The following is a 6973-nucleotide window of genomic DNA, read 5'->3' as shown; positions in this document are numbered from 1 at the left end:
CAGAATCGCAGATGGTGCTTGACAGGCTGACAAAGAAAGATTTCCAGGGATGCTTCCAGGCTTGGCAGCGGCGCTGGGATCGTTGTGTTCACTCCCAGGGGAACTACTTCGAGGGTGATGGATGAATTTAATACCTGAGATAAGTGTACGGGTTTTTATACGCGCAGTCTGGAAACCTTTCGATTGCACCTCGTATTAACCAATTCGCTATGTCCCAATGTTGACTTATGTAATTATTTATCTTGCTGAAATGTATTTATTATTGTCATTGAAATTGTGTATACATCTTTTTGAGACTTTTATAGTATCATGTTATTTCTTATTAAAATGTTTCTTTTTAAGTAATTTGTAATCGAAAGTACTTAAATCTGGGTTTTCGATTTGTTGTTACTGTACTTTCTCTGGTGTAAACTACCTTTTATTCTGCCTCTTGTTCCCTTCTGCTGCTCTGTGCTTTGGACTGGACCAGTTGCATTCAAATTCCACAATAAGCGACAGAGCGCTTGAAAGATGCTGGTCGACGCTTCAACGTGTGAGTTGGCATCTCTTTCGTTGTGTATAGTATTCTTCCATTACCTATTATTATTATTATTAATATTAATATTATACAATAGGAATTGCGGGGTAATTGTATCTATAAGTACTGTCGTGTGTGTTGTTATGCAATCGGTGTCACTAACGTCTAGCTGCATGTATGTTTTTTCTCTTATTTTGCATTTATATAAACGATATTAGACTATGATGCAGCTAGGTACGTTGAGGGTGTATGAGAACAAATTATCGAGATTCATAATTAAAAATAAAACAAAATCCATGGCATAACAGCTCCAGAGAGCCAAAGCCGACTAGCTTGACTGCTGGTCTCACGTTCACATGCCTAAGTAGAGGTGAACGATCATCCAACCAGATATAGGGTGACGTGTGGTCAGCACGACGAACCCCCAGCCACTGCTAGCTCTGCTGACCGGATTAAGCTACTCATTATAGCTCCCCAATTTCCTCACGATTCTGGGTTGGCACCGGTCCCATACACTGGTCGAAAGCTCATGAGAAAATTTCTTCTCCCTCGAGACTCGAACCAACGCGCATTTCTTATCGCCGGTCCGAAGCATGATGCCTCAGACCAAGCGGCTAGTTGTATTAAAATTGATTAACACGAGAACAGATAAAATTACGTGACGTAATGTGTCATGGTTTGTATTTTTCACCCGTGACTGTAATTAATTCCTTTGGGATAAAATTTACGGTATGTGTTTCTTACGTGGAGGAAAAGAGAAGTGGTATACAATTTTGGTAGGAAATTATCGAGGGAAAAGACTACTCGGAAACCAAGACGTAGATGTGGGATTAAGATAAATGGGATGTGAGATGTTGACCAGGTAAGAAGTTAGCCATGAAAGCGTATAGGTTTCTTGGATGTAGAGCTCCACGCATTTTTATGAACAACACCTAATATCTAAAGACACTACTTCCTTTTTTTCTTAAATGTCCTTTTCTTTACAGGTGATGTAGCCAGTTTTTTTTATAAAGTCTTATACTTTAAGGTGGCAAGATTCTTAATTCAGTGATTCTGCTATGTAGTGTCAAAGAAGTGTTCAGTACTGCTATTTTTCGTAGTGTTTATTACAAGGAAAGTAAAAAGGTAGTTAGCCTGATTAGCATTTTTCTATTGAAAATTTGGTATAGTATTTTTAGTCCTACTTGAGTTCGAGATTCAAAGGTAAGATTAGTGGCTTACACATGGTTTATTGTAATGTTGTCAATCTATTGTAGACGTTCTGTTCGTGTTCGTTGTATTGTAACTGTAGTGTAGTTTATATTTTGCTCAATTTCGTGTATCTAATAGACAGCTTCTCAGACGATTTGGTTAATATTGAAAGTCTAGACATATATACCATAAAATTACGGCCAAAGTGTTTGATTAACCCTCTTGTTGTCTGTTCCTTAGTAAACTGCGTTCTCACCCAGATATATCTTGCTCGCCTTATCTAAAAACGTAAGAAGGAAAATATTTTCCTCAATACCTCCAGACAGAGGATAACTCAGTCAGCATAATGGCTGACTACGGTTTTGACGACCGGGGTTAGAACCCCGAAAGGGGCAGTCGAATTTTTCTCTAGTCTTTGCGTCCAGACCGTTTCTGGGGCCCACCCATCCTCCTATCAAATGGGTACCGGGGTCCTTTCCCGGGGCACACCACTTACCTCCATCTAGTGCAGAGATCAAGAATGAGTACATGGCTTATATAGGGCAGCTTTACTTTTACTTACGTTCAGACGAATGTAGGGATAATTCCATAAGCACAAACCCCGTAACCACATGGCTTAGAACCCTGAAGCTCGTAGCAACATAAACGAATTGGGGATTACTGATAGAAATGGGCAGATTTGCTTGAAGGTCGTGTAACCACCGCATTTGTGTCTCCAGTGGCTGCTGTATTTTGACGACAGTTTAATTAACCTTCTAAAGCCGAATGAGTGAGAGAGGTAGGAAGGGTTGAGGGAACCGCTCGTCTACCTGGTGAGAGCAGGATGGAAAGAACGTAAAACGCCCGAAGACAAAAATATACAAGAAAATATGTGGTTTCAGAGGAGAGAAACTGGGGACAGTGTCACTGAAATCCATTCGAATTTAGAATTTGTACAATAACAATGGGAGAGCGACATTTGGTAAAATTGTGATTGGGGGGAGCTACTTTAAGGCGTTATTTTGATATTAATATCAGGTGGGATACGTCAGAAGGATGCAGTGCAACGTGAAATTAGTGTAACAAATTAGCATTTGCTCCAGTAACCAGGAAATGCTAGTCTTCATGAGATTTAACAATCACAAAGATCAACTGGTTAATGTTTTTTTTATATATATCTTAATTGCGTCATGCTTGTGTTCTTCAATATAATAATTTATTCACCGTCTTTACACAAGCTTATAGATTGTTAAAATCACATAAAATTATAACATTTCTTCATTTGATATTGTTACATTTTAAAATGACGACATGTTTCGATGTTCATCCCATCATCGTCAGGTCTATCAATTAAAATTAAAATCTGTTGCACTTGCTGCCCTGCGTATACTGATTTGTTCTACCCGTTAGATTTTTATTTGTTTGACTTCCAGGCCTCTTCCATTAAACTTGAAGGCTGCGCCTGGATGCCTTAAATCTGCAAAATCAATTTTAATTTTCAAAACGTGATTCTGGATAATGACATAGGAAATAGAATAATTTTAAAGAGTTATTATGCAATATATCGTAATACAAGCAAAAGAAAAGGAATCACAAAATAGTATTTAAAGTATTAAAACATACCGGGTTGTATGTGATGTGCGTGTCCGATATTACGGAACGGTAGACTGCGACTAAGCTGTGTGTACCGTGTGTGGCTATATATATTGAGTGAAAGTTGTTCAGGGGGTTGGGTCGATGGACTGTAGAACATTAAATATCAAAAACAAAATAATAAAATAAAAATATTACTAAACAAAATACGAAACGAAGATAATAACGAATACAAACATAACGAATCATCACACCATTTCGCATGTCGCGTAAAGAACCTAACAAATATTCAATTCACACAAAACGAATATAATTTACTAAACAAAGGTTTAAAATACAATTTACATCACAAACAAAAAACATGGATCACAAATCTAGCACTGGAAGCAGAAACTGCAATAAATCTAATCCCTATACAAAAACAAGACCACATACGACACAAAATAGCTGACAAAATTGAACACCTAATTAAACAAAACAAAAAGAACGATCAATATAATAAAACACATATTAACGAATGGAAATTAATAAAAAATATCAAACAAAAGTTACAACAAAATAAACTAACAATTACACAAGCAGATAAAGGAAAAACCATCATAATACTCTCTATAGAACAATACCAAAAATACATTACTCAATTTATAAACAAAAATGAATTCACACAACTAACACAAAACCCAACACCAAAATACCAAAAGGAAATACAAAAAATAACCCAAAAATGTAATAACATTTTTAACCCTCCCAAAACACAATACTATAATCACAGCGCCACCGCACCAATCATCACAGGACAAATTAAACTACATAAGAACCCATATTCTATCAGACCATTAATAAATTGGACATCAGCCCCTGCATATAAAATAGCAATAAAAATATCAAACATTTTAAAAGAATACTGTAATCTACCAAATACGTTTAACATAACAAATTCTATAAAATTAATAAACGAAATCCAACAATTGAATTTTCATAATAATAAAAATATACAAATTTGTTCTTTTGACATCAATAATATGTATACAAATATTCCAACAGTCATGCTACGAGATATTGTAAGAGATATTCTAAATAGACAAAATATAAATACAGATCTAATAAATGAAATTACAAATATAACTAATATTATTATTAACCAAAATTATTTCCAATTCAACAATGAATATTGGAAACAAGAAACAGGATTACCCATGGGAGCTCCCACCTCAAGCATATTATCTGAAATATTCTTGCAATATCTCGAGCATAATTGTATAGTAAATATATTAAACAAACATCAAATCAAATACTACAGTAGATATGTTGATGATATACTCATGATTTTTGATGCAAAAAATACAAATATAAAAAATGTTTTAAATGAATTTAACAACATAAATCAAAATATACAATTCACTTTAGAAACAGAACAAAATAACAAATTAAATTATTTAGATCTAACTATAATACGAAACGAAAATAACTTCGAATTCAAAATATACAGAAAACCCACAAATACAAGCACCATAATTCATGCCTCTTCATGCCATCCAAATGAACATAAACAAATGGCTATCAATTACTTAATAAATAGAAAAAATACATATCCCATAACCACAATAAACAAACAAATTGAATGTAACATAATAAAACAAATTCTAATAGAAAACGGATATAATAATTACGAATTAAAACCCAAAAATAAAATAAACAATGTAAACAACATAAATGAAGACGAAAACGAAAATAAACAAAACAAATGGGCCACATTCACATATATAGGTAAAGAAACCAAATTTATAACAAAAATATTTAAAACAAATAACATAAAAATAGCATTTAGAACAAAAAACACAATAAAAAACATCTTGAAACAAAAGCCACAATTAGACACAAAAAATCAATATGAACAACCAGGAATATATAGGTTAAAATGCAATGATTGCCCGTTAACCTATATAGGCCAAACCGGACGCACTTTCAGTCAAAGATACAAAGAACATATAACAGCAATTAAACACAATAAAGACCATTCAGCATACGCAAAGCATATATTAAACACGGGACATGCATACAACAAAATAGAACACACAATGGACATTATAAAAATAGTACAAAACAAACGACACAGAGACACAATAGAAAAGTATCATATACAAAGAACACATAAACAAAATATTGCACTAAACGACAACAACATCTACGTGAACAATCCAATATTTAATGTTCTACAGTCCATCGACCCAACCCCCTGAACAACTTTCACTCAATATATATAGCCACACACGGTACACACAGCTTAGTCGCAGTCTACCGTTCCGTAATATCGGACACGCACATCACATACAACCCGGTATGTTTTAATACTTTAAATACTATTTTGTGATTCCTTTTCTTTTGCTTGTATTACGATATATTGCATAATAACTCTTTAAAATTATTCTATTTCCTATGTCATTATCCAGAATCACGTTTTGAAAATTAAAATTGATTTTGCAGATTTAAGGCATCCAGGCGCAGCCTTCAAGTTTAATGGAAGAGGCCTGGAAGTCAAACAAATAAAAATCTAACGGGTAGAACAAATCAGTATACGCAGGGCAGCAAGTGCAACAGATTTTAATTTTAATTGATAGACCTGACGATGATGGGATGAACATCGAAACATGTCGTCATTTTAAAATGTAACAATATCAAATGAAGAAATGTTATAATTTTATGTGATTTTAACAATCTTTAAGCTTGTGTAGAGACGGTGAATAAATTATTATATGGTTAATGTTATCTAAGGAAAATAATAAATGTTAATTATGATTATCATATAAAACATATAATAAGGAATAAATTATATGGGAAAAGTGAAAAGTTCTTGAATGGTAGAGCAGGTGGTATATGCAGGTCAACTTATCAATGAACGTTAAAGAGTTAATGGCTACATATTTTCCTAAAACCATATATTTTCCTAGCATACGTTTATTTACAATCTATATAATATTTGTGGAGAATGTATCAGAATTGTGACAGAAACCGAACTTTTATATGGCCTCTAAACTATCAGTACGTTATATCAATTTCTTGTCCAATACCGTGTAGCTCTCAAACGATCGACATTATTGCCAGTCATATCATACAGCATTTAATGTTTCTCTCTCTCCAATTTCTAGCACAAAATAAAATTTATTCTTATCTCTTCCAGTTGCTGGGTATTTTTCTATGTATTTTGATGCATAGTTTCGTAATTATAGTTCATCCTTTCCTGTCTCTACAATATTTTGATTTAACATTTCATAATGACTTCAGATCTCGATACTCATACATACACGATATTGCAAAAGCCTGTCTTCTTGCACAGGAGATGACGAATGTGTTCCTCTTGAATTTGTCGTGAGATAACTACTTTATGTATTTTCACAATATATCGTAAGTAGGTTCTGACCTACCATGTCCCAGTTAACTCGTTGGTAACCAATGACATCTCGCTCTAAAAGAAACTGCTTACTCAGGTAAAAGTCTGCTACTGACTTCACAAAATTACAATCTGTTACAACAACAAATATAGTAGGTCCACTTTAAAATATGTTACTATCAATTTCTATCAAATTCTTACCTTCAGTTTCCATTATCATATTCACCATCTCACTCCACACTTTTTGAACTATTCAATGAAAAGAGCGTAGCGAAATAGCCTCAAATCAATCAGCCAGAGAACTT

The 6973-nt window shown here is 33.8% G+C and overlaps 2 long non-coding RNA genes across 2 annotated transcripts; one reads left to right on the top strand and one right to left on the bottom strand.

The window, feature by feature from the left end:
• Window positions 1-3058: 3058 nt before the first annotated feature.
• LOC147871019 (uncharacterized) lies at window positions 3059-3440 on the bottom strand. Its single transcript, XR_015532893.1, has 2 exons — window positions 3311-3440; window positions 3059-3164 (listed from the first exon to the last, which is right to left on the bottom strand). It is a non-coding gene; the product is annotated as an uncharacterized LOC147871019 (long non-coding RNA).
• Window positions 3441-4584: 1144 nt separating this feature from the next.
• LOC147871018 (uncharacterized) lies at window positions 4585-5870 on the top strand. The gene is made up of 2 exons (XR_015532891.1): window positions 4585-5618; window positions 5765-5870. It is a non-coding gene; the product is annotated as an uncharacterized LOC147871018 (long non-coding RNA).
• Window positions 5871-6973: the final 1103 nt, after the last annotated feature.

Source organism: Zootermopsis nevadensis, unplaced genomic scaffold (assembly GCF_977971745.1).
Source record: "Zootermopsis nevadensis isolate Lab colony 2312 unplaced genomic scaffold, Znev_1.0 Znev_ptg000075l, whole genome shotgun sequence".
Taxonomy (NCBI): domain Eukaryota; kingdom Metazoa; phylum Arthropoda; class Insecta; order Blattodea; family Termopsidae; genus Zootermopsis; species Zootermopsis nevadensis.
The sequence above is the reverse complement of the archived record's forward strand: the minus strand, read 5'-3'. Positions and strand labels throughout refer to the sequence as shown.